Raw genomic sequence first — 27,985 nt, forward strand, 5'->3', positions numbered from 1 at the left:
TTTGGGGATGCAAACAGTTAACAAACTCAACTGCTAACCTGAAAGGTTGGAGGTTCGAGTCCACCCACAGGCTCTTCAGAAGAAAGGCCTGGAGATCTCCTTCTGAAAAATCAGCCATTGAAAACCCCATTGAGCACAGTTCCACTCTGACACACACAGGGTTGCCACGAGTCAGAATTGACTCGAAGGCAGCTTTTTTTCCTTTTCTTTTCTTTTTTTAAGTATGGTTTACTCTTGAGCCTCGTAAGGTATATAAGGTTATTTCTTTTTACGGAATTTTGTTTTTTCTGAAGGTGCCACATTTTCTTATTTTTGTTCTTTCTGAAACTATGATAAGTTTTTAATTTCAAAACGCTCTCGCAGAACTTTGAAATGTCTTCTCAGTATAATTTTCCAAATTCCCAAACGCATCAGATAATCTTTCGGTTAGATTTTTTCCAGAGACCTTCCTTCCACAAACTACTTTCGACCTGATCCAGCGTGGACTGTGTATTGTCTAGGTTGGCTGCACAGTCGTCATAGTGAGACTAAGCTTTGGTAGTCTCCTGTGTTAGAGACCACCTTCCTGAAGCCCAGTTCTCCCTTCTTGCTTTTGACCCTCTTTCTGCTGGGGTCCTTGACTGTCTGAAAATGTCTATTCTACCCTTAATTTTAACAGATAGATTGGGAATAAAATTCTAGACTGAGAACCATTTTCTCTTAAAATTTTAAAAGCCTCATCTTCTTGCTTCTAATGTTGCCAACCAGATTCCCGATTCCATTTGCTTGCTTCCTCTCTAGAAGGTTCTAGCATTTTCTCTTTATCTCTGTTGTTGTTTGGGGCCAGAGTTGGCTCCAACTAATAGCGACCCTATGCACAGCAGAACAAAACGCTGCCTGGTCCTGTGCCATCCTCACAATCGTTACGCTTGAGCCCATCGTTGCAGCCACTGTGTCAACCCATCTCATTGAGGGTCTTCCTCTCTCTAACTCTAGGTTCTATAATTTCAAGGTGGTGTGCCTTGGTGTGGTCTTTCTATTCACTGTGCTTGACTCTCAGTGGCCCTTTTAATATGGATACTTGTGGTCCTCAGTTTCTAGGAAAAAATTTTTTATAATTTTCTTTGATAATTTCCTCTTCTTGGAATTTCAGTCTGTCCAATGTTGGATCTCTGGTTTTGGAAATTTGTCTTATCTTTTCTCTCCTGTTATCTACTTCTTGATATCTTCATTTTACCTTTTAGGGTTTTTTCCATACTATGTTTAATCCTTCTATTGTAGTTTACGGAAACCCTGGTGGTGTAGTGGTTAAGTGCTACGGCTGCTAACCAAAGGGTCGGCAGTTCGAATCCGCCAGGCACTCCTTGGACACTCTATGGGGCAGCTCTACTCTGTCCTATAGGGTTGCTATGAGTCGGAATCGACTCCATGGCACTGGGTTTGGTTTTTTGGTTTATTGAAATTTATGTCTTGATTATCATATTTTTGATTCCCAAGAAATCTCTCTTGCACTCCATTGCTGGTTTCATATCATCTTGTTCTTGTTTAATGAACATAATCTCTTCTTCAATAGCTCTGAGGCTATTGATTACATATACTTATATTTGTTTGTATTTATATTAAAATTTCTCCATTTCTGTGCATCATCTCTGTTTCCTCTGAAGTCCTTCTCATTTCTGTCTCCAGTTTCTGTTGCAAGTTTTTTTTTTTTTTTTTATTTAAATACCTGGCCATCCTTGGTTATTCTTTTATGATGAGGAGTAAGGTATTTGTCATGGATTGAATTGTGTCCCCCCAAAAAATGTGTCAACTTGGCTAGGCCATGATTCCCAGTATTGTATGGTTGTCCACCATTTTGTCATCTGATGTGATTATCACATGTGTTATAAAGAGGCAGGATTAGAGGCAGTTCTGTTAATGAGGCAGGACTCAATTTACAGGATTAGGTTATATCTTGAGTCTATCTCTTTTGAGATAGAAAAGAGAATCAAGCAGAGAGAAAGGGACCTCATACCACCAAGAAAGGAGCTCCAGGAGCAGAGGGCGTCCTTTGGACCTGGGGTCCCTGCACTGAGAAAGTCCTAGGCCAGGGGAAGATGGATGACAAAGACCTTCCCCCAGAACCGACAGGGACAGAGAAAGCCTTTCCCTGGAGCTGGCACCCTGAATTCAGATTTCTAGCCTCCTAGACTGTGAGAGAATAAGTTTCTGTTTGTCAAAGCGATCCAATTGTGGTATTTCTGTTATAGCAGCACTAGGTAACTGAGACAATATTTAAAAGTGATTTGCAAGCTCTAGGTGTGTGGGTGTGGGCAGAGCTTGTGGATGAGTGGGCTTCACAGTAGAGTGGCTGGGGGCAGAGAAGTCTCCATTCTCCTATTGGGGAGTAATTGCTTGGCTGCTGCCCTTCTGATAGCAGGTTGTGGGAAACGCGCTGGGCATTCTATCACCATTAGGCAGACTTTCTGCTACCGGTTGCTGTCAAGCGAACTCCTGGCGACCCATGTGCGTCAGAGTAGATCTGAGCTCCATCGAGTTTTTAATAGTTGATTTTTGGAAGCAGATCACCAGGCCTTTCTTCCAAGGTGCTTCTGGGTGAACTTGAACTTCCAACCTTTTGGTTAGAAGTCAAGAATATTAACCATTTGCACCACCCAGGGACCCCAGACATTCTGCTAATCCCATTTTCATGCCTGTGCCTCACCTTCTCCTCCTCTGTACTGGGTAACAATTTGACTGGCATCTCTTGGAGTCAATTTCTCTAGTCAAGGATGAGGCGGGGAGGGCAGAGGTGCTTGTTTTATGGAATGACCTAGAAGGGAACCTGGGGTTTACTTGCTCTGCGCTGAGACTTTCTAACCAATCCCTGCGCTGTCCCTTTCCCTGCCTTCTTCTCTTCTTTTGGGTGTCTCCTGCCTCTTAGTCCTGGATCTTTGAGGGGTTCCACAGGGCACATGGGCTTTCAAACTCTCCTTGGAAAGAATGCAGTTTAAAACCTTTTTCTTTGTTAAAGGCACCGGTCATAGGAATATTGTTGTGAACTGTCTGACTGGGGGTAGTTTATTATGCTTAATTTGGGTTGAAAGAATCAACTGAAACTGCAGGCCAGAATCCACAAAATTTATTAAGTTTGTTGTTAACATGGAATTCAAAACTGTAACAGAACACTAAATTATCACCAAAAAACTCCTAAAAAAAACCAAACGAGTGGCTGTCCAGTCAATTCTGACCCATGGTAACTCATGTGCGCAGAGCAGAACTGAACTCTGCAGGGTTTTCAGTGACTGTGAACTTTGGGAAGCAGATCACGAGGACTTTCTTCCAAGAAGCCTCTGGGTGAGCTCGAACCACCAACTTGCAGTTAGTAGTCGCTTAACCACTTGCATTGGCGCATCAACCATAAACTGTCACCAGTTTGAAAGTCAATTTGTATTCTTTGGGACATTAGGTTGTGTTCTTGGGGATGAATTGAGGGATTTCAAAATAATCATAGTTTGGTACGAAACAGCCCTTGCTTTGTTACTCTGCCCTAGGACAGATACGGGAGGGTGCAGTTTCCTTCCGTGGATCCCAAGGAGACTGAGAGAACAAGATTATTCAAGGGAATCAAATTGAAAAAAAATTAGAATATCTTAGGTTAAGTAATTTCTTTTTATTGGTTGTATTTAGCGGTTGAAGAAACGTGTACCTTCTGAACAGTAGAGCTCACGAAGGCAGAGGAATGGCATCAGAGAAGTGACGCTAACTGTCCAATAAATATTCTTGAGCATACGGCTCCTGCTGATGGTACTGGGCCAGCAGAGCTTTTCATTCCTTCCCATGTAGACAACGCCTTGACCTCTTCATTGGACTCTAAATCTCATTCTAAACTTCTGAATGATGCCAACATCTTGTAATAGAAATTAAAGTCCAAATGTGTTTTTAGCTGGAATATGGCAGGTAGAATGAATGAATGATCAATGACATTGGTAACTTAACATTTATTCATTTCTTAATATATGCCACACGCTGGCCTAAGTATTTCATAGGTATTACATCGTTCATTCTCACCACCCCTATATGAGATATCGTATCAGTCAGTTTTCACTCGACTGAACCCAAACCCAAAACCCATTACCGTCGAGTCAATTCCAACTCATAGTGACCCTACAGGACAGAGAACTGCCCCATATGGTTTCCAAGGCTTTAAATCTTTATGGAACCAGACTGCCACGTTCTTCTGCTGTGGAGTGGCTGGTGGGGTTCAGCAGCAGACCTTTTGGCTAGCAGCTGAGCATTTAATCACTGCATCACCAGGGCTCCTTTCGCTCTCACTGCTAACCTAAAAAGGAGCCCTGGTGGTGCAGTAGTTAAGCACTTGGCTAATAACCAAAAGGTCTATGCTTTGAACCCTACCAGAGGCTCAGGGGGAAAAGACATGACCATCTGCTCCTGTAAAAATTGTTGTTGTTGAGTGCTGTCGAGTCAATTCAAACTCATAGTGACCCCATGTGACAGAGTAGAACTGCCCCATAGAGTTTTCTAGACTGTAATCTTTACGGAAACAGATTGCCTGGTCTTTCTCCTGCAAAGCAGCTAATGGATTCAAACCGCTGACCTTTCAGTTAGCAGCCTAGTGCTTAACCGTTGCCCCAGCAGGGCTCCTTCCATAAAGATTAGAGCCTAGGAAACTCTATGGGGAAATTCTCTGTCCTATGAGTCAGAAAAGACTTGATGGTGCACAACAACAACACTAACCTAAAGTTGTCCGTTTGAACCTACCCAGCAGTGCCATGGAAGAATGGCCGGGTGATCTGCTCCTATAAATGTTACAGCCGAGAAAACCCTATGGAGCAGTTCTACTCTGTCACACAGGGTGTTGCCATGGGTCAGAATGGACACGACGGTTTGTATTTTGGGTTTTGGTCGTATCAACTGATGCAAAGACACTAAGCTGCGCTGCAGTGATACGTAGCCCCTGTGCTCAGAGGCACGTGCTTCTTTCTCACCCACATGAGGGGCCCATTGTGAGGCTGTGTCCCTGGGGCCCCAGAGGTGGAGCTGTGCCTGTGCAGGGTCTTGGCAATCAGGAGAAGAAGGATGGCAACCACGAGCTGGTTCTTAAAGCTTCTCCTCAGAAGTGGCACGTGTGACACTTCTTACCTCGTTTCAGTGGCCAAAGCAAGTCACATGGTTACTCCCTACCTCAATGGGGCAGGGAGGTGTTATCTTATCACACAGGGTGGCATCTCAAATCCCACGGCCACGCTTGATACCAAGGGGTGGGAATCTACAATCTTCTGCCAGAGGAAGGGCAGCAAATATTTTGACTGATACCGTCTGCCACCCGTCTGTCAGTTTGCTGTCCTGTTGTGTCTTTCATGTTGCTGTGATGCTGGCAGCCATGTCACTGATATTTCAAATGCCAGCAGGGTCACCCATGGTTGATGAGTTTCAGTGGGGCATCTAGATTAAGACAGACTAGTACGAAAGGCCTGGTGATCTACCTCTGAAAATTAACCAATGAAAACCTAGGGATCAAAAGAGAATATTGTTACTTTGGACACGTCATCAGGAAAGACAGATCACTGACGGGGCATCACGTTTGGTGAAATGGAGGCCCTCGATGAGATGGATTGACGTAGTGACGGTAACAGTGGCTTCAAACATGCCAGCCATCGTGGGGCTGGCTCTGGACCCAGCAATGTTTTGCTCAGTTGTACATGGGGTCACCATGAATCGGAGCCAACTCAATGGCAACTGACAACCACAGGTAGATATTATCACCCATTTTACAGACGAGGGAAATGAAGCGAGTTAAAGATGCCGTCTAATTCCGAAACCCGGGGAAGGAAGGAATCATTTGAATACTTAGAAGATTGTATACATTTCATCTAATTAAAATGCAAACAAGACAAAACACAACAAACACACAGTGTCAAGGGCTGAATAATGCAGAAGTAATAGAATCAAACCCTGCATGTCACTTTTTTAAGACAGAAAAAATTAATTTTCACCTGCATCTTATTTTCAGAGCTTTGGGTGGGAAAGAACAATAAAACATTAAGATATTACCTATTAAGACTAACTCCCAAAGATTTTTTTTTCAGAAGGAACAATCTAATATTATTTGTACAAATCAGATTCTAAAATCTAGACTTTAGAGAACTTAGGTGGTCTCAGCCAGGATCCTGCTTCACTTTGGGGATTTTCTAGTGTCTTACATTCAGCATTTAACTTTGAAATTTGCCAAATATGAGAAATAGCAGTTGCAGTGCGTCTTGTTATATTAAGGGAAAATAATTTCACGTTACTTGAAGCACTTTATTTTCGCATTTCCTATCCTTTCTCATTCTGAGCACAGTTGTCTAAACAGTTTTTTCTGCCATAAGACAAGTAAGTATACGCACATTCCAATACTCCAATGTGTTTTCCAGTATACTGAAATGTTCATTAAAAAGTAACCACTTCTCTGGGCTTAGTATTTGCTAGCTGCTGTCAAGTTGGCCCTGGACTCGTGGTGACCCCATGCAGGACGAAATGAAATGCTGCTCTGTCCTGCGCCATCCCCATGAACGATTGCACATCTGAGCATTGTGATCCAAAGGCTTTTCATTGGTTGAGTTCAGAAGTAGATCACCAGGCTTTTCTTCCTAGTCTGTCAGCTCTGCCGAAATCTGTTCAGCATCATAGCAACACCCAAGCTTTCACTGATAGATGGGTAGTAGCTAGGCATGAGGAGCCATGGCATCAAACCCTGTCTCCCACATAAAACAAAACAAAACAAACTCATTGCCATCGAGTGGATTCCAACTCACAGCCACCCTATCCCATTTTCAAGGAGCGGCTGGTGGATTCAAACTACAGACCTTTCAGTCAGCAGCCGAGCTCCTAACCACTACACCACCAGGGCACATCCAAAAACCAAACCTATTGCCGGCGGGTAGATTCCGACCCATAATGATCCTAGAGGACAGAGTAGAACTGCCCCCCGGGGTTTCCAAGGAGTGACTGGTGGATCTGAACCGCCAACCTTTTGGTTAGCTGCCGTATGATTTAACCACTGCGCCACCACCAGCCCCCTCCAGGGTACATAAACCTGAAACCCACTGATTCCGACTCAGCGACCCTAGAGGACAGAGTAGAACTGCCCATAGAGTTTCTAAGGAGCACCTGGTGGATTCAAACCGCTGACCGTTTGGTTAGCACCCATAACTCTTAACCACTGCACCACCAGGGTTTCACCAGGATACAGAGAAGGCAAGAATTCTACCCCCAAACCACCAATGCCCTCAGTATTTATTCTGTTACAGAAATTAGCCGACTGGGTGACATTGTGTTTTCTTGATGGAGCCTGCCACCTTGTGGTTGTTTGGAAAATTGGAACGGCAAAAACTAGTCCTCTGTAGACTTTTTCTTCAAGAAAGATCTATCGAGCACCTGCTGTGTGCCAGGCCTTGTTCCAGACACAGAATATAAAACTGTGAATGAAATAGACAAGAAGCCCCAGCCTCATGGAGCTTATGTTTCATAGCATAAGAACTTGTGCATATAAGTTACTATTTAGAAAGGTGGTTCACCTTGATCAATCTGCTAAGCAACTATCCCACCCACACGGGTGCCCACCCTCTCTACCGTTCTTCCTGCTATGTGTGGGTGAAACGTCCCTGCTCCTTTGAAGGCCAGCCCTTCCACTTGTGCTCCCCATCCAAACACCTCGCCTTCTCAAGGACTTTGCATCTGTAAATGTCGCTGTCCTCCTACATCATTTAAAGCACCCTCCCCTGGCATGTCCCCCATCAACATATACATGCTCTGCAGGCTTCTATGGAGCTCTGGTGGCACAGTGGTTAAGAGCTAGGCTGCTAACCAAAAGGCTTCTACAGAAAAAAGAATCCTTCTTTAACCTCAAGTTCTCTCTAGCTAATGCTCTATTTATCTGCTTCCCTTCACAGTAAAACTTCCCAAAGGTTATCTAGAGTCGCTGTCTCTGCCTCTGCTCCACTGGCTTTAATTCAGGGCCTCTGTTATCACCTCTCTTTTGGAACCACTTCGGACAAGGTCACACACCATCGCCAGACACAAGGGGCCATTTTCTGTTCTCAGCATTTAGCACAGTCTTTCTCTCTTTCCAACATGCCTTAAATGGGTTGCCAGTGAGCTGATTCTGGCTCATGGCAACCCCATGCATGTCAGAACAGAACTGTGTTCCAGACTGTTTTCAGTAGCTGATTTTTTTGGCAGGAGATTGCCAGGCCTTTCTTCCTAGGTGCCTCTCGGTGAACTTGAACCTTTAGTCTTTTGATTAGCACCTGAACACATTAGCCATTTGTACCATCCAGGGACTCCTCCAGCATGCCTAAAACCCTTTGCTGTTGAGTAGATTCTGACTAACAATAACCCTATAGAAAGGAGTAGAACTGCCCATCAGAAGGAGCTGCTGGTGGGTTCGAACTTCTGTCCCCCAAAAATATGTGCTGTAAATCCTGACCCCTATACCTGTGGTTAAAATCTCATTTGGGAATAGGTTTTCTTTGTTATGCTAATGAGGCAGTATTCCTGTAGGGTGTGTCTTAAATCAACCTTTTTTGAGATGTAAAAAAGCAGATTAAGCAAGCAGAGATGGGGGAAAATAGATGTCACACCACATGAACATCACCAAGGACGCAGGGAAGAGGAGGTAAAAAGAGACAAGGACCTTCCTCTGGAGCCAACAGAGAGAGAAAGCCTTCCCCTACAGCCAGTACTCTGAATTCAGAGTTCCAGCCTCCTAACTCTGAGGAAATCAATTTCTGTTCGTTAAAGCCACCCACTTGTGGTATTTCTGTTACAGCAGCATTAGATAAGTAAGGCAGTATTTTCAGTAGTAACTCCTCCCAGGGGAAAACAATGTAATGAGTTGGGAATGAGGACCAACTTTGAATTGAGTTGTCAGGGAAGCGCTGAGAATGTAGCCTTTGAGTTTAGACTTGAATGACGAGAGCCAGCTATGGAAAAATGTGGTGAAGGATGTACAGGGCAGAGGCAATGGCTCATTTAGAACCCCTAAGGTGTGCTGGGGAGCCCTGGTGGTGCAGTGCAGTGGTTAAGAACTCAGCTGCTAACCAAAAGGTCAGCAGTTTGAATCCACCAGCTGCTGCTTGGAAGCCCTATGGGCAGTTCAGCTCTGCCCTGTAGGGTCACTGTGAGTCAGAATCGACTCAATGGCAGCAGATTTTTTTAATTTTGGGGGACACAATTTAATCCATAACAATACCTTCTTTGGTTCTTTTTATCCCCCACCTCATCCCCACAAGAACCTCCTCTGCCTGGCTTATTTTGTATTCCCAGCACCCAGGAACCATTTCTGGCAGTAAGTAGGTGCTCAACAAATATGCTCAGTTTGCATATGGATTCATATCATATGAATAGTGCCCCCACCCTGCCCCAACCTCTGAGTAATGTGGTATTTTTGGAAAACAAGAGAAGTAGGGAGGTCACTGGACTGACAGGAGAATTTCTTTTAGCCCTTAAGCAGATATTTTAACTTTATGGTGATTTAGGTTCCTGTCTTAGTCTCCTAGTGCTGATGTAACAGAAATGCCACAAATGGATGGCTTTAAAGAAGAGAATTTTTTTTCTCACAGTTCTAGAGGCTAAAAGTCCAGATCAGGGTCTCAGCTCTGTTGATCCCTTTTGTGAGCCATCCTTAGTTTCTAGTGTCCTCCGGTGATCCTTAGCATTCCTTGGTGGCTGTCTTTCCCCTGTGTACACCTCCGTGTCCACTCTGGTCACCTTACAACTCAGAAATGATCAGGTTCAGGACCCACCCCACAGTGGTCTGGCCTTATTAACACAACAAAGGAAAAATCCTCTTTCCATACAGGCTCACACCCACAGGTACAAGGGCCAGGAACTCAACACATATTTTTGGAAGACACAAAGAAATCCATAACACCAGGATTCATCTGATATCCTGAACACAAAGAAAAGGTATTTTACTGTATAATATTTAAAAATATTCCTTTCTGAAAAATGTCCTGCTTACTTACCATGCTTAATCTTTTATTTCTCTTTAAGATATCTTTCCTTCTCCTCTAGTTGGCTGACTGACCTTGCTTGCTTTCTCTCATTTTGCTTGTCTACAAGGAGATAATTCCTGGCTAGACTGACAAATATTGCAAGCTGTTTTTCAATTAAGCCAAAAAACCAAACCCATTGCCATTGAGTCAATTCGATTTCGACTCATAGTGACTCTAGAGGACAGAGTAGAACTGCCCCATAGGATCTCGCCGTCTGTAATCTTTACGGAAGCAGACTGCCACATCTTTCTTTCGAGGAGTGGCTGGTGGGTTCGAATCACTGACCTTTTAGTTAGCGGCCAAGCGCTTAACCATTGTACCACCAGGGCTCCTATATTTCAATCACTGGATAATAAATGTAAAATTAATGAGATTAAAATAAAATAAACCTCAGAAGGGAGTGTAAGACCCTTTTGATGAAAGTCAGGATTAAATGCAAATTTTTCATCACTTTATGTGTCAGATTTTGAGCAGATGAAAAATCAATGTATGTAAAAGGAAACTGAGTGTTTTGAAGGAAGCTTCAAACTGATGATTTCGGCAGGAGTAAATTATTAGTGATCTAAATAAGGCGTCCACCACTCGTCTGCCAGTTTGTCATCCTGTGGTGACTTGCAAGTTGCTGTGATGCTGGAAGCTTGCTGCTGGTATTTCACATACGAGCAGGGTCACTCATGGTGGACAGGTCGTAGCTGAGCTTCCAGACTAAGACAGGCTAAAAAGAAGGGCTTGTCAACCTATTTCTAAAAAAAAATTACCCAGTGAAAAACTTATGAATAGCAGGGGAACATTTCTGATATAGTGCCAGAAGATGAAACCCTCCGGTTGGAAGGCACTCAAAATATGACTGGGGAAGAGCTGCCTCCTCAAAGTAGAGTTGACCTTAATGACATGGATGGAGCAAACCTTTGGAAGCTTCATTTGCTGTTGTGGCATGACTCAAAATGAGAAGAAATAGCTGCAAAAATAATTGGAACCTTGAATGTATGAAATGTGAATCTAGGAAAATTGGAAGCCGTCAAAAATGAAATAGGATACACAAAGATCAATATCCTAGGCATTAGTGAGCTGAAATGGACTAGTATTGGCCATTTTGAATCAGATAATCATATCGTCTGCTATGCCTGGGATGACAGCTTGAAGAGGAATGGCATTGCATTCATCATCAAAAACAACATTTCAAGATTTGAAGTACAATGCTGTCAGTGATAGGATGAGATCCATACGTCTACAACGAAGATCAGTTAATATGACTGTTATTCAAATTTACCCACCAAACCGCTAAGGCCAAAGGTGAAGAAACTGAAGATTTTTACCAACTTCTGCAGTCTGAAATTGATCAAACATACAATCAAGGCGCATTGATAATTACCGGTGATTGGAATGTGAAAATTGGAAACAAGAAGAATCGGTAGTTGGAAACCATGGCCTTGGTGATAGAAATGATGCGAGAGATCGCATGATAGAATTTTGCAAGACCAATGACTTCTTCATTGCAAATACCTTTTTTCAACAACATAAACAATGACTACACACGTGGACCTCACTGGAAGGAATACACAAGAATCAAATCGACTACATCTGTGGAAAGAGAAAACAGAAAATCTCAAGATCAGCAGTCAGAACAAGACCAGGGGCCGACTGCAGAACAGACCATCAATTGCTTATATGTAAGTTCAAGCTGAAGCTGAAGAAAATTAGAACAAGTCCACGAGAACCAAAATATGACCTTGAGTATATCCATCCTGAATTTAGAGACCATCTTAAGAATAGGTTTGACACATTAAACACTAATGACTGAAGACCAAACAAGTTATGAGATGACATCAAGAGCATCATACCTGTATAAAGCAAGAGGTCATTAAAATGACAGGAAAGAAAGGACCAAAATGGATGTCAGGAGAGACTATGAAACTTGCTCTTGAATGTAGAGTAGCTAAAGCAAATGGAAGAAATGATAAAGTAAAAGACCTGAACAGAAGATTTCAAGGGCCAACTTGAAGGATGAAGTGCAGTATTATAATGAAATGTGAAAAGACCTGGAGTTAGAAAAAAAAAGGGAAGAAGACATTTGGTATTTCTCAAGCTGAAAGAACTGAAATAAAAATTCAAGCCTCAAGTTGCAATATTGATGGATTCTACGGGGAAAATATCGATCGACGCAGGAAGCATCAAAAGATGATGGAAAGAACACAGAGTCACTATAGCAAAAAGAATTGGTCGACATTCAACCATTTCACAAGGCACGTTATGATGAAGAGCTCATGGTATCAAAGGAAGAAGTCCAAGTCTCTCTTAAATTTAAATAAGACAAAAAACAAATGAACAAAATTAAAATACAAATTATTTTATTTTTTTTCTGTCAATATAATGCTTCAGAAATCAATTTTTGGTCTGCAATTCTTTAAAATTCACACAATATGTTTGGCATTTAGTAAGAATCTGAGAGAAGGGGGTTGTATTAGCTTCCTAGGGCTCCCATAAAGAAGTAAAACAACCTGGGTGGCTTGAAACAACAGATATTTATTGTCTCAAAATTCTAGGGGCTAGAAGTCTAAAGTTAATGTGTCAACAGGGCCAACCTATTTCTGAAGGCTCTAGAGGAAGCTCTTTCCTTGCCTCTTTACAGCTTCTGGTAGCTGCTGACAATCCTTGGCTTGTAGCTGCATCACTCCAACCTCTGCCTCCATTATCACATGGCAGTTTTCCGTCTGTGTCTCTTCTCTTCTTCTTCTAAGGATTTAGTCATATTGGATAAGGGCCCCCTCTACTTCAATATGACCTCATGCAAACTTAACTAATAATATCTTCAAAGACCCTGTTTCCAAATAAGGTCATGTTCACAGGTACTAGGGGTTAGAATTCCAGCATATTTTTTTGGAGGGATATAATTCGACTGTCAATTGGACTGGTATTGGCCATTTTCAATTAGACAATCACATAGTCTACTATGCCAGAAATGACAACTTCAAGGAGAATGGTGTTGCATTCATCATCCAAAAGAACATTTCAAGATCTATCCTGAAGTACAACACTGTAACTGAGAGGATAATATCCATACACCTACAAGGAAGACCAGTTAATACAACTATTATTCAAATTTATGCACCAACCACTAAGGTCAAAGATGAAGAAGTTGAAGATTTTTATCAGTTTCTGTAGTCTAAAATTGATCAAACATGGAATCAGGATACATTGATAATTACTGGTGATTGGAATGGGAAAGTTGGAAACAAAGAAGGATTAGTAGTTGGAAAATATGGCCTTAATGATAGAAACAATGCCAGAGATAGAATGATAGAATTTTGCAAGACCAACAAATTCTTCATTGCAATCACCTTTTTTCACCAACATAAACAGCGACTATACACATGGACCTCGCCAGAGGGAAAACACAGGAAGCAAATTGACTACATCTGTGGAAAGAGACGATGGAAAAGCTCAATATCATCAGTCAGAACAAGGCCAGGGGCTGACTGTGGAACAGACCATCAATTGCTCATACGTAAGTTCAAGTTTGCTGAGCAAATAATCTGAGAAACTGGCCTATATGAAGAACGGGGCATGAGGATTGGGAAAAGGCTCATTAACAGCCTGTGTTATGCAGAGGACACAACCTTGCTTGCTGAAAGTGAAAAGGACTTGAAGCACTGCACTTACTAATGAAGATCAAAGACCATAGCCTTCAGTATGGATTACACTTCAACATAAAGAAAACAAAAATCCTCACAACTGGACAAATAAGCAACATCATGATTAACAGGGAAAAGATTGACGTTGTCACAGATTTCATTTTACTTGGATCCACAATCAACACCCGTGGAGGGGAGGTAGCAGTCAGGAAATCAAAAGACTCATTGCGTTGGGTAAATCTGCTGCAAAAGACCTCTTTGAAGTATTGAAAAGCAAAGATGTCACCTTGAAGACCAAGGTACACCTGACCTAAGCCATGGTATTTTCAATTGCCTCATATGCATGTGAAAACTGGACAATGAATAAGAAAGACCGAAGAAGAATTGGCGCCTTTGAATTGTGGTCTTGGCAAAGAATATTGAATACACCATGGACTGCCAAAAGAATGAACAAATCTGTTTTGCAAGCAGTACAACCAGAATGCTCCTTAGATGCAAGGATGGTGAGACTACATCTTACATACTTTGGACATGTTGTCAGGAAGGATCAGTCCCTGAAGAAGGACATCATGCTTGGTAGAGGGCCAGCGAAAGAGAGGAAGACCCTCAATGAGATGGGTTGTCACAGTGGCTGCAACAATGGGCTCAAGCATAACAATGATTGTGAGCATGGCGCAGGACTGGGCAGTGTTTAGTTCTGTGGTACATAGGGTCGCTATGAGTTGGAACCAACTCTACAGCACCTAATAACAACAACAAGTTCAAATAGAAATTGAAGAAAATCAGAGCAAGTCCAAGAGAGCCAAAATATGACCTTGAGAATATCTCACTTGAATTTAGAGACCATGCCAAGAACAGATTTGAGGCTTTGACCACTAGTGACTGAAGAGCACATGAGTTGTGGAATGACATCAAGGACATCATACATGAAGAAAGCAAGAGGTCATTGAAAAGACAGCAAAGAAAGAAAAGACCAAGATGAATGTCAGAGGAGACTCTGAAACTTGCTCTTGAATGTGGAGCAGCTAAAGCAAAATGAAGAAATGATAAAGTAAAAGAACCGAACAGAAGATTTCAAAGGGTGGCTCAAGAAGACAAAGTATTATAATAACATGAGCAAACGGCTGGAGATAAAAAACCAAAAGGGAAGAACACGCTTGGCATTTTTCAAGCTGAAAGAACTGAAGAAAAAATTCAAGACTTGAGTTCCAATAGTGAAGGATTATATGGGGAAAATATTAAACAATGAAGGAAGCATCAAAAGGAGATGGAAAGAATACACAGAGACATTATACCAAAAAGGATTAGTCGAAGTTCAATGATTTCAAGAGGTGGCATATGATCAGGAACCCACAGTACTGAAGGAAGAAGTCCAAGCTGCACTGAAGGCATTGGCAAAAAACAAGGCTCCAGGAACCGATGGAATATAAATTGAGATATTTCAATAAACAGATGCAGCACTGGAAGTACTCACTCGTCTATGCCAAGAAATTTGGAAGATAGCTACCTGGCCAACTGACTGGAAGAGATCCATATTTCTGCCTACTCCCAAGAAAAGTGATCCAGCCCAACGGAGAAATGATCAAGCAATATCATTAATATCACACACAAGCAAAATTTTGCTGAAGATCATTCAAAAACGGCTGCAGCGGTATATTGACAGGGAGCTGCCAGAAATTCAGGCTGGTTTCAGAAGAGGACGTGGAACCAGGGATATCATTGCTGAAGTTAGATGGATCCTGGCTGACAGCAGAGAATACCAGAAGGATGTTTACCTGTGTTTTATTGACTATGCAAAGGCATTCGACTGTGTGGTTCATAACAAATTATGGATAACATTGTGAAGAATGGGAATTCCAGAACACTTAATTGTGCTCATGAGGAATCTATACGTAGATCAAGAGGCAGTTGTTTGGACAGAAGAAGGGGATACTGAGTAGTTCAAAGTCAGGAAAGGTGTGTATCAGGGTTGTAACCTTTCACCATACCTAGTCAATCTGTACCCTGAACAATTAATCTGAGAAGCTGGACCGTATGAAGAAGAACAGGCATCAGGATAGGAGGAGACTCATTAACAACCTGCGTTATGCAGATGACATAACCTTGCTTGTTGAAAGTGAAGAGGACTTGAAGCACTTACCAATGAAGATCAAAGGCCACAGCCTTCAGTATAGATTACACCACAACATAGAACAAAAATTCTCACAACTGGTCTAAGAAGCCACAGCATGATAAATGGAGAAAAGATTGAAGTTGTCACAGATTTCATTTTACTTGGATTCACAATCAACACCCGTGGAAGCAGCAGTCAAGAAATCAAAAGATGCATTGCATTGGGAAAATCTGCTGCAAAGGACCTCTTTAAACTGTTGAAAAGCAAAGATGTCACCTTGAAAACTAAGGTGTGTGTGACCCAAGCCATGGTATTTTCAATTGCATGTGAAAGTGAAACAATGACTAAGGGAGACTGAAGACGAATTGACGTCTTTGAATTGTGGTGTTGAGGAAGAATACTGAATATGCTATGGACTGCCAAAAGGAAGGAACAAATCTGTCTTGGAGGAAGTACAACCAGAATGCTCCTTAGAAGCAAGGATGGAGAGACTGTGTCTTCCATACTTTGGACATGTTGTCAGAAGGGATCAGTCCCTGGAGAAGGACATCATGCTTGGTAAAGTACAGGGTTAGTGGAAAGAGGAAGATCCTCAATGAGATGGATTGACACAGCGGCTGCAACAATGGGCTCAAGCATAACAAAGATTGTAAGGATGGCACAGGACCGGGCAGTGTTTGGTTCTGTGGTACATATAAGTAGGAACCGACTCTACAGCACCTAACAACAACAACAAGAATTCAACTTTCAATCAAAAAAGATAAAAGAACGCAAACCCGTTGCCGTCAAGTCGATTTCGACTCATAGTCACCCTGTAGGACAAAGTAGAACTGCCCTGTAGGGTTTCCAAGGAGTTGCTGGTCCATTCCAGCTGTCGACCTTTTGGTTAGCAGCCAAGTGCTTACCTACTGTGCCACCAGGGCTCCAGATGTTAAAAAATTCCCTAAGGTCCATCCTTAAATCTCGTATGATTCTGGGGTCCTCAGATTCAACAAGGTCTGCCTGAGATTAAAGGGGCAAAACAGTTTCAAAGGCTGGGAAGCCTCAGACTCCTTTCCCTGGTGGAAATTCTGACACAGTTCCAAGGAGAGGCTTCCTATTTCTTCCCTCCACCTCTCCACCCTCCACCTGTATGGCCAATCCCTGCTGTAAACTCTAGTACAAAGTTGCCTGTCTGGACTACAGTATTTTTACTTTCTCATAAAAAATGCATTAGCAGAATTATAATATGATGGTCTCTACACTTATGAAGATTGATACAATAAATGGCCTATGAGAAAATTTTTATTCTTCAGTAAAAATCATTATTGAAAGACTGTCCTTTAGGAAATTCAGTATCCTTTACGTAAAGGATACATCAATACATTCTTCTCATAGTTGATTGCTGGGAATATTTGTCTCTCCTGACATATTGGAAACATTTTCTCTAGTGGGAGTTAAATAGTTCATAATATTTTTATTTTTTTCCCTTGGTTTCCAGCAAGCTTAGAGATAAATTCCTCGTGCAAACATAGTGACATACTTCAGGTTTTCCATTATTGCTCTTTGCCCTCACATCCTCCCTAAGTCAATACATAGCTCTTGTTGCTTTTGTCTTTTCCTTAATGGTCCTATTGGTGGTGTTACAAAATCAACATCTTTAGGGCACATTTTTTCTGAGCATGTCTTTTGAATTGGGTCCTAGGCTAATCAGGTACATTTTCTTCTATAATCCTCAGAACAACCCCATGAGGTTGGTAATATTCCCATTTTCCAGATGAAAAGACTAAGGCTTAGAGAGTTGATGGAATTCGTTCAAAGTCTCAAAACTAAAAAGTGGAGGCAAAGGCAGGATTTGAACCCATTACTATTGTTCTAGTGAAAACACTAGGCTGATGCTCCATTAGAAATTGTACAAATAGTTTTATTAAAGGAAAAAAAAAAAGTTAGATTCCACAAAATGGAGAATCACATGGGCACTCAAACAAGAGGCAGCATGTGTTCTGGCTTGCAGGGAGAGCAGTGAGGTATTTATCAGGCAGAGTGAAAAAAGGCAAAATGGTTTCACATCAAGGAGGGTACAGGGGAAGGAAGGAAAATTTACAAGGGCTTGTCAAACTACAAGCTTTCTTAACATCAGTTTCTAACCTAACATCAATCTCTTATTTCCAGATACAAATTGTTTAAAGCATTATTTCTAAAGCAAGCCATGTAAACATTCCTGATGTGGGAGTTTAGTGATTGATTATAGGCTGGTTCAACTTCAGTTGGAGTCCTTGAAATGTGAAAATTGACCGTTTGGTTAGGAAGGAGATTAAACCAGCTCTAACTTTAAACCATTCAAAATGTAAACATGGCCCATCTGGCTAGGAGGAAGTGAGTCAGGGCCTGATAGCAGTTAAGACAGCAAGATTATTTACATGTTGAAGGCACTGGGTTGGGTTAAGGCCTGGATTTCTACACTTTTTTTGTGTCACAAGCTATCAGAACTTTCACAGAAAGCTGGTTTGTCATTTGTAGAAGGCAGAGGCAGTCTTCAAACCTAGCTGCAGCTTAATTTAAAATAGAATTTCAATTTAGGTTGGGATTAACCATTTCAATTACGCCAAGAAGCCCCAGTTTTAAGGTTTTCTTATTCACTATCTGGAAACCCTGCTGGCATAGTGGTTAAGTGGTATGGCTGCCAACCAAAAGGTCCACAGTTTGAATCCACCAGGAGATCCTTGGAAATTCTACAGGCAGGTCTACTCTGTTCTATAGGGTTGCTATGAGTCGGAATTGACTCGATGGAAATAGGTTTGGTTTTGGTTGGGTATTCACTATCTAACACCTAAGCTTGGCCATTCAGTCACTAAGATTTATTATCTCTCCTAGCTGTGTTCCAAAGGAGTTCAGCAGGTGTCAAAGAGAACTGGTCAGTAAGCATTACTTTTTTTATAGAAAAATGAACAAAATAACGAACAGAAGACTTTTATCAGTAGAATTGATATTAACCCTTTCATAGGAGACTGAGACTATTACCCCAGAAGAAAGAAATAACATTTGAAAAAAAGAAAGAGCCTAATCTTATGGGTAACTAAATATATGCAACTCAAAACCATTTTGCACCTACGAAAAAATTTAAAATGCACTGGTGCTGGAGCTCTGGGCAAACGAGTTCTCTCAGGTTTTTGTGGTTCCACTGAAGTTGTTAAATCTCATTGGAGAGCAAAAGTTATAAAAATCGGCATAGCCTTTGATTGATGGAACTTATTTCTAGGAACTTATACTGAGAAAATATTTCAAAAGTAGAAAACTATGGGCTTAAAGCTGTCATAATAGCATTATTAGGAGTCAAAAATGGAAAAGAAGATAATTGACCTCCAAAAAAAGTCAAATGCTCGAGTGATTTTGACGCAGCAGCAATCCTGTGTAATAGGGAAATCATTCAGATATACTGAGAAAGACATACTGCGTGGAAAACTCATGTAAATTCCTTGTCAGCTCTGTTCCCCTCTATTCCCCTTCTTTTCTGACCCTAATCACCTGCAGCTAGATCAGACTTCACAGACTGAAGGGCATACAGAGTTCTCCAGTCTGCCAAGTCTACCCAAGACTGTAGATACCAGCTGTAAGCTTGAAAGTCCCAGTAACGCCCTTGTTTCTGACCTGCTAGCTACAAATTTGGGATTTTCCCACTACCCCTTTAGAATGCCAGTCGTAAGATCAGGAGTCCTCAGGCGTCCTCACTTTTGATCTTCTGGCTACAAATATGGGGGTTCCTTCTACCCTCTCAGGATACCAGGCATAATCTCAGGGGTCTGCAGCCTCCCTCACGTCTGACTTGCTGCCTTCCACCACTCCCTTGGGTTTGCTAATTTGCTAGAACAAGCCACAGAACTGAAGAAAAGTGCTATACTTAAAATTATAGTTTTATAGCAGCCAAAGGATACAAATGAAGAAACACATAGGGTAAAGTCTGGGAGGGTTCCCAACATGGAGCGTCTGTGGCCCAGAGCCTTTATTGGGGCTTCATTAAGTAGTCATGATTGATTCAACCATGTCCCCATCACCCCCAGGTTGGCTGTTACCACGTGGTGGGTCTGGCCTGGCCAGCCCCTCCCTGAGTCATCTCATTAGCATAAACCCTCAGATGTGGTCTGGGGACCTCAACACAGACACTCTAATTATTGGGGAAAGTTCAAGGTTTTAGAGGTTATCTCTCAGGAACCAAGGACAAAGATCAAATTCTTTACCCCACGCTTACAATGTTATATAGAAAACAGAATGCAGACTTTGTAAGTGTGTTATTGTGGGCCCATCGATACATAAACTAAGTGAATATATGGACGGAGTAGGTAGGGCTGACTATAGGCTGAAACTGCCTTCTTCCTGTAATCACTGCTCATTTGATAACCAAAAAGCCTGTTGCCCTGGCGTTGATTGCAACTTGTAGTGATCCTATAGAACAGAGTAGAACTGCCCCATAGGGTTTCCAAGGAGCAGCTGGTGGACTGGAACTGTCGATCTTTTTGGTTAGCAGCTGTAGTTCTTAACCGCTGCACCATCAGGGTTCCACTCATTCGACAAATCCCCTCAAAATGAACGAAGCTCTGGGGGGAAGATTTTTTGTGCCAGAGGTGGGCTGGGGTGTGGCATTCCAGACACCTGCACCACGAGTGGAATGTCTGTTTGCTCTCAGGTCAGAATGAGTGGAGATAAGGGGACAAAACTCAGAGTGTTGGAGCTGGAGCCAAGCTCTTCATCCAGTGGAGTCACTAATTGAAAGATGAAGCAGCAGAAAGGTGGGTAGGAAGCAGAAACATGGTGCTCAAAAAGCAGAGCCCAGAGGAAGATGCTGAGAAGGCAAGCTCCATGCAGTGATTCCTCAGCCTGAGACATTTCTCCTGAACACCCTCCAAAATTCTATATTCTCATTACCAAAGTGGGGCTCAAGCATAATGATTGAGGGTTGACTCGACGGCACCTAACAATAACAACATTACCAAAGTAATAAATGGCTGTTGCAAAACATTCATTCAGTGTAGAATTTTATAACATGGCATTAGAAAGCTGAACTACTCTTCACCCCCATCTCTGAAATGCCACCAATTCTCAGCAAGAGCTACTGTGCAGACTTGCGTAAAATCCTACAGACGTTTTCTCATATATTTATTTGTAACATACATGGGATAATATTCTATGTATTGTTCAACATTTTGTTTTAGGGACCTTTCCTATGTTTTTTTTTTCTTTTTAAATTGTGGTAAAAGTATATATTCCTTCCATCTTCTTTTGATGCTTCCCGCGTCATTCAACATTTTCCCCATAGAATCCTTCACTATTGCAACTCAAGGCTTGTTTTTTTTCTCCAGTGCTTTCAGCTTGAGAAATGCCAAGCGTGTTCTTTCCTTTTGGTTTTCTATCTCCAGCTCTTTGCACATGTCATTATAATACTTTGCTTTGTCTTCTCATGCTACCCTTTGAAATCTTCTGTTCGGCTCCTCTACTTCATCATTTCTTCCTTTTGCTTTAGTTACTAGACGTTCAAGAGAAAGTCTGAGTCTCTCCTGACATCCATTTTGGTCTTTTCTCTCTTTCCTATCTTTTTAATGGCCTTTTTTTTTTTTTTTTTTTGCACGTATGGTGTTCACAACTCGTCTGGTCTTTAGTCATTAGTGTTCAGTGTCTCAAATCTATTCTTGAGATGGTCTCTAAATTCAGGTGGGATATACTCAAGGTCGTATTTTGGCTCTCGTGGACTTTTTCTAATTTTCTTCAGCTTTATGTACTTTGGACACGTTATCAGGAGAGACCAGACCTTGGAGAAGGACATCATGCTTGGTAAAGTAGAATGTCAGCAAAAAAGAAGACGCTCAATGAAACGGATTGACACAGTGGCTGTAACAATGGGCTCAAACACAACAACGACTGTGAGGATGGCACAAGACTGGGTGGTGTTCCGTTCTGTTGTACACGGGGTTGCTATGAGTCAGAACAGACTCGATGGCACCTAACAACAACCCAAAAATATATATAACAAGATACTTGCCATTTCAACATTTATCACATGTACAATTCAATGATATTAACTACTTTCATGGTATTGTATGACCATCACCACCATCTGTTTCTAATTTTTCCACCACCCTTAGCAGAGGCTCAGTGCCCCCTAAGCAATAACTACTGCTTCTCCCTGGTAACAACCAATAAACTTTGTCTCTATATATTTGCCAATGTATATTTCATATAAATGGAATCATACACATTTGTCTTTTTGTAACCGACCTATTTCACTCAGAAGATGTTTTCAAGGTTCATGCTTATTGTAGCATGCATCAGGACTTCATTTTTCTTTATGGTCAAATAATATTCCATCATACATACACCTTGTTTATCCATTCATGTCAATTTTGATGCAATTAATATTTTAATTACAATAAAATAGCTTTTCCTTTTTGTTACAAGTCTCCCAGTAACACTGATGTTTCAAGAAGGGAACTATGATTTCTTTCCTTTTTTTTTTTATTTCTTAGCATTTTATTCTGCTTCTGCACCTGAGTGAAGTCCTTTTTTGCAATATCTTATTTAATCCTCACAACATCTTTATAAGTAGATACTTTACTTACTGAGAAGGAAACAAGTTCAGAGAGATCTAGCAATTTAGGAAACTATGCTTTTTTCATACGTGGGCACTCTGTCCTCCTTAAAACTACTAACACAATACATGTAGGTTTTTTTTATTGTTATTTTTAAATATCCTCAATTGTTTGTGTCATTTTTTTGTTAACACATTCTAAGCCTGGCTTTCTTGTTTATCTTACCTTTTTGCTTGGGGAGAAATCACTCTGACATGGAGTTCAGCTTATCTCAGTAGGAGATTCCAGGGCTGGAGAAGCAAGAAGGTTATGATAAGTATTTGGGAGTCTTAGGGAATCTCTCAGAAGAGCAGAGTTAGGTAGAAGTTGAAGTTTGGACAGTGTTTGCACTTGGAAAAATAAGCAAAGCTGCACCTCCTTTTTTTATTTATAACAAAAATCTGCATGCTTCGCACTCTGTGTGGCAACTTGCTTTTTGCACTTACCAGTTTCTTTTGGACACCCTTCCTGGGATTGGATTTAAAGTAAAAACATTTTGTTTCCCAGTAGTGGGGTGATCTAAGCGGAGAAGCTGATGGTGCTGAGTGGGCGCGGACTTAACGCTCAGGCGATTTAACACCAGAACCTCTACAGTCTAATTTATTCAGAAGTGGAGCCACGTGCATAATCTGTTTCCCAGCATTCTTTCTGCTGTTGTAAAGCAACTTGTGTTCTGAAGGGTTTAGTGGGTGATTACGGAGGAAGGGTAGCCCAAGAATTCAGGAGTGATTTCCGAGGGCCAGGTTTCTCTGCTCTAATCCCCTTCCTGGTGTCTGGGGAGACAAGGAGGCACTGCTGGAAAAAGGCCTCGCTGGGTCAGGGTGCAAACACTTGTTTATCCTGGGTTTTATTTGTTTTCTTAATAGAATAATACTGGTGAGTAGAAGGGTACTAAGGAGGCTTGGTGGTGCAATGGTTAAGTGCTTGGCTGCTAATTCAAAGGTCGATGGGTTGAACCTAGCCAATGGCCCTGTGGGAGAAAGACCTGGCAATCTGATCCAGTAAAGACTACAGCCTTGGAAACCCTATGGGGCAGTTCTCCTCTGTCGTATAGGGTCCCTACGAGTCAGAATCAAGCTGATGGCACCCAACAAAAGAAAAGTACTTTGGGCTAGGAAGGACGAAGAGGATTGGTGGCACACTACAGGCTATGAGATGGAGGAGAGGGTTGGAAATGAGAAATACTGTCCCAGGGCAGCATGAAGGCTTTCTGTTTCAACTTGGTAGTAAACAAATGTTTGTGCTGGTTTCTGAGATATCTTTTTACAGAACATAAAGAGGAAGGCGAAATAAGGAACTGAGGTTAAGCTGTTTTCTTCCAGTTACTCAGCGTGCAGTAACAGGGAATAGAATTTGAAATCCCCAGTTTTAATCTTTTGCATTGCTCTTGAAGTGACCACCTACATCTGTGTTATGGGGGGAAAAGCGTGGTCAGGGAAGGGGCAGGGTGCACGAGGCCAGTCCTAAAAGGGAAATCTCCCTGAAAGTTTTGCTCCTCCACATCTGAGGCCTTTCTGCAGACAGGCTGAACCACAGCAAGGGGCGGCTGTACTTTGTGGCATGTGCTTGTGAAAAAGAAAATCAGGCCTTTTCCAGCTGGGCAGTAAGTTCATGCCCATCTGAGCCAGTGTTTCTCAAGTTTGGCACTATGGCCATTTTGGACAGGATAAATCTTTGTGGTGGGAGCTGTCATGCGCACTGTAGGATATTTAGCAGGACTGCTGGCTTCTATCATTTGATAAAATCAGTTGCCTTCAAGCCGAATCTTCTACTGTTCAGGTAGTGCAAACAGTTAACACTCTAGTCTACTAACCAAAAGGTTGGAGGTTCCAGTCCACTTTGGAAGAAAGGCCTGGCAATCTACTTCCGGGCAATCAGTGATTGAAAACCCTACGGAGCACTGTTCTAGTCTGACGTGCATAGGGTAGCAGTCAGACTGGACTCTACAGCGAATGGTTACCCCTAAATGCCAGTACCATCCTCCCACCCCGCAGTCGTGACAACCAAAAATGACTCCAGATGTTGCGAAATGTCCTCTTGGGGGCAAAATCCCCCTGGCTGAGAACCACTGATTTAAACAGAAGTTCTTTCACCTGCTATGAGGCTGTAAAAATCCAGGGGTGGGAGGGCAGGATGACGACAGACGAAGTAACTCTATGGGTTTCAGTATTTTCCTCTGATTAAAAATCATAAATATATTTACGGGGAGAAAAGGTGTACGTATTATGTAATATTGACTGTCTGGCCTTTAGTTTGCAATTCATAGAGGAGCCTTTGTGAACGAATTGCAGCAGTCGAGAGGAATTTGCCTTCAAATTCTATAGCTGGGTCTCTAAGTTTAGATTAATTTAGTGGCCTTGAACGGATGCTATTTATAAAGGTGTTGAGCAGAGGTGGCTGGGCCAATGCTGGGGTGACACCACTGTCACCCTAAGTTTGCTTTTGTGTCATTCACACTGGTCTGCATCTTCTATTTGGGATCTTAACCTTCTTTCTTCTATTTAGGAAAAAAGGAAGAGGAACCGAAGGCAAATGCAGGGCCTCTTGGGTAATATGGAGGGTACAGAGAGGGGAGTCCGGGGTAAGATTTCGAGGTGAGATGAGGTTTATGTAATAATCTATCGTATCTGTCTAAATTGACACGATATAGTTTGAAAAGCTGAGCATACATTGACATTTTTGTGAACAGACAAGTAATACAAGTGATAGTAAGTCCAGTATTTTGCAAACAATTCTATGGTAAGTCCTTCGGCAAAATGAGTCATCACTGAGGAATATGTCTTTTTTGATAAATATTTTCATAATGCAGGTTTTGTTTTTATTGAAGCAAGTTAAGCAGACAATTAAAAATAACAATGGAGTTCATTTTACAGCCTATGAAGTCCAGCTTTGCTTATTGAAAATATATTAATTCCATTTGGACAGTAAAGCAGTTTTTTTTTTTCTTTATGAGCCAATTAAATTTTGGCATCTTTAACAAATGCCCCCAAGTCCATTAGTCTGTAATCCAAACAGCTATGTGACACTTTCAAGATTAACAATATTAGTATAACAATTTTCTAAACTCCAGAGCTCCAAACGCTTATTAATTAATTCCCTAAAAAAAAAAAAAAAAAGTGCATACACCCTAAAAAATGTTAGATGTGAGAATGAACAACTAAAAAAGAGACTAAAAGGGTCACCAAATTGGATTTTATATAGTGATGAATTTGTGGCAAAATGTAACATTTTGGTCACCATGTGACGATTTGACGTATATCTACAAATCCTGCAAATCTTCCACTCTCAAGATTAGAACACCGTCAGTCAGATAAATCATTATTTCGTTAAAATAAAGGTGTTTTTTTTTTTTTTGTTTGTTTTTTACCTTTAAGAGGACTAGTAAATCTGATGTTAGACAAAACTGAGCTGACCTGCAGTTTTCCTCTTTGGTATAAATCTTTCCCATCGGTTTCTATGGTAACCTGTGATCTGTATTCCAATCACACCTTTGAAGGGTTGGTTTTCTCCATCATGAAAATTTAGCCGCAAGCATTTATGTCGTCTTCTTTTAAAAAGATTGGGAAAAGAAAATAGAAAGATGTTGACGCCCACAGGCTTATCATTTAAACACAAAAGGAACATACATTTCCTAATTTTAAGATAATTTGCATGCCTAGAAGATCACAGGGAAGATCACTGGGTGCTTAATGAAAAACGACTCAGCTCTCCTAACAGACACAGTTGGTAAATGTTTCGGGCATAAAATTGCAAACATTCATCTAATGGGGTAAAAACCTAGCGTCTTACTCACAAACGTTTAAAGATGACAGCCTTGGAAACCCTGTGGTGCAGTTCTACTCTGTCCGATAGGGTCCCTATGACTCAGAATCCACTGGAAAGCAATGGGTTTGGTTTGGGTTGGGTTTGATTCTCAATGGGGAGTGACTTGTCTCTCAGGTGACATTTGGTAATGTCTGGAGACATTTTTAATTGTTATGACCGGGGAGATGCTACTGGCCTCCAGTGGATAGGGGCCAGCCAGGTTGCTAAATACCCTGCAATGCACATGACAGCCCCCACAACAAAGAATTATCAGCCCCCTTTTTAAAGGTTGATATGAGGTCTGTGAGACATCTAGCCTCATAGACGGGTGTGCTGGAATCAGGGAAGTAAGCCTTTAGATAAATAAAATGCTTTGGCAGCAACTTTATTTGTAATTTGCTTCCCTGTTCTAGTATCATATTCACTTGTTATTTCATTTAAATGGCAAAAAATAGAAAACCTAAAAAACCCACTCTGTTCTTATGACCTTTTGGTGAAAATGCAAACAGTTTCAGCTTGCATGTCTTGAACAAATTTTGTGCGGCCCCGTAGAAACTGCTAAACCGGGTAGTCAAGGCTTTTTCCGCTACAAAAACTGCTAGAATAGTAGTGGGTCACCATCGCCACGTCGCTTAAATTATATACAGTTAAGTTCTGAAGGAGCCCTGGTGGCTCAGTGGTTACATGTTTATCTTCCTGTTATGCAAAAATGGACTTACCTTTCTTCAGTTGGATAAGGATTCAGTTGTCTTTGTCGTCTGATCCCCCCCACCCAAATCATTTTGTCACCTCCATTCTGGAGGTCAAACCTGTCCCAAATCCACTCCCAGGTCAGGGGGGCAGATCCACCTTGGAGAAGAACTCAGTGGGATTCTTGGCAGGGATGCAGGCAAGCATGAAAGTAATCCAAGCACCGCCAGAGGGCGCTAAAATGTTGCATATGAAAGTTGCCAAGGTTCAGACGGTTTTTGCAGATTTGTAAAATTGGCTTTGTCTAATGAAAGGGCTACCATTGGACGCATTTCCCTCTTGCCAACAGGTAAGCAAGGTGAGCAGGACTTTCCCCTCGGTGGTTGTTTTGTGTCCTGGTGGTACACCTTGGGACACCCAGCACCCCGCACCTGGCCAGGCTTTGGGCCGTGCGCTTCCCAGCAGCCCGCTGGGGCTGCCTCGTCTAAGGCTGTTTCTGAGAACTGTGGCCTCCATCCAAGCACATCCATCCAAAAATACTACGGCTCTTTTCTCAGGGTGCTTCTCTTCCCTCTGTCCTCTCCCAAGTCCTGAGAGCATCCTCGCTGTGCCGACGCCGCGCGCCCTGCAGCCGGACTCTGGCCGTCGCGGGTCTCCCGCCCGGCTGTCTTCCCGGCTCAGCCCTCCCGGCTAGGGGGCCGCCTGCCGTGCGCGTCTCCTCCGCGGAGGCGCGGGGCAGAGTTGCCTGCCGTTGGAGGCCACCCTCAACCCCGCGGACGTATGTCCCGGTTGGCTGAGGGGAGCCACCAGGTCACCCCCAACCCCACTGCCCTCGGTGGGAGAAGCCACCTCCCCGACGTCGGGGGTGGGAGGCATCGGGGTGCTGAGAAGGGTGGCTGGTGGCACGGTGCGTCGTTCCACCTCGAGGCAGCCCTTAAGTCTGAGAGAGAGCCTGAGCACTTCTTGTTCAATCCTTTCAAGTGAGAGAGAGAGAGGGAGAGGGGGACGGACGGTGACAGTGAGAGGGAGAGGGAGCGAAAGTGCCCACCGACAGCCCTGGCGCGGCTGGGGGGAGGGAGGGGCGCCGGGGCCCGAGCAGAGGGGGAGGGAGGTGGGGGGAGGGCTGGGATG

The 27,985-nt window shown here is 42.4% G+C and overlaps 1 long non-coding RNA gene across 2 annotated transcripts; it reads right to left on the reverse strand.

The window, feature by feature from the left end:
- Positions 1-27,851, reverse strand: LOC126063240 (uncharacterized). Of its 2 annotated transcripts, none has more exons than XR_007514233.1 (3): positions 26,884-27,851; positions 22,547-22,611; positions 1-102 (listed from the first exon to the last, which is right to left on the reverse strand). It is a non-coding gene; the product is annotated as an uncharacterized LOC126063240 (long non-coding RNA). The 2 variants fall into 2 exon arrangements; XR_007514230.1 differs by lacking the exon at positions 1-102 and adding an exon at positions 21,402-21,735.
- Between the last annotated feature and the right edge of the window lie 134 nt (positions 27,852-27,985).

Source organism: Elephas maximus, chromosome 2 (genome assembly GCF_024166365.1).
Source record: "Elephas maximus indicus isolate mEleMax1 chromosome 2, mEleMax1 primary haplotype, whole genome shotgun sequence".
Taxonomy (NCBI): Eukaryota; Metazoa; Chordata; class Mammalia; order Proboscidea; family Elephantidae; genus Elephas; species Elephas maximus.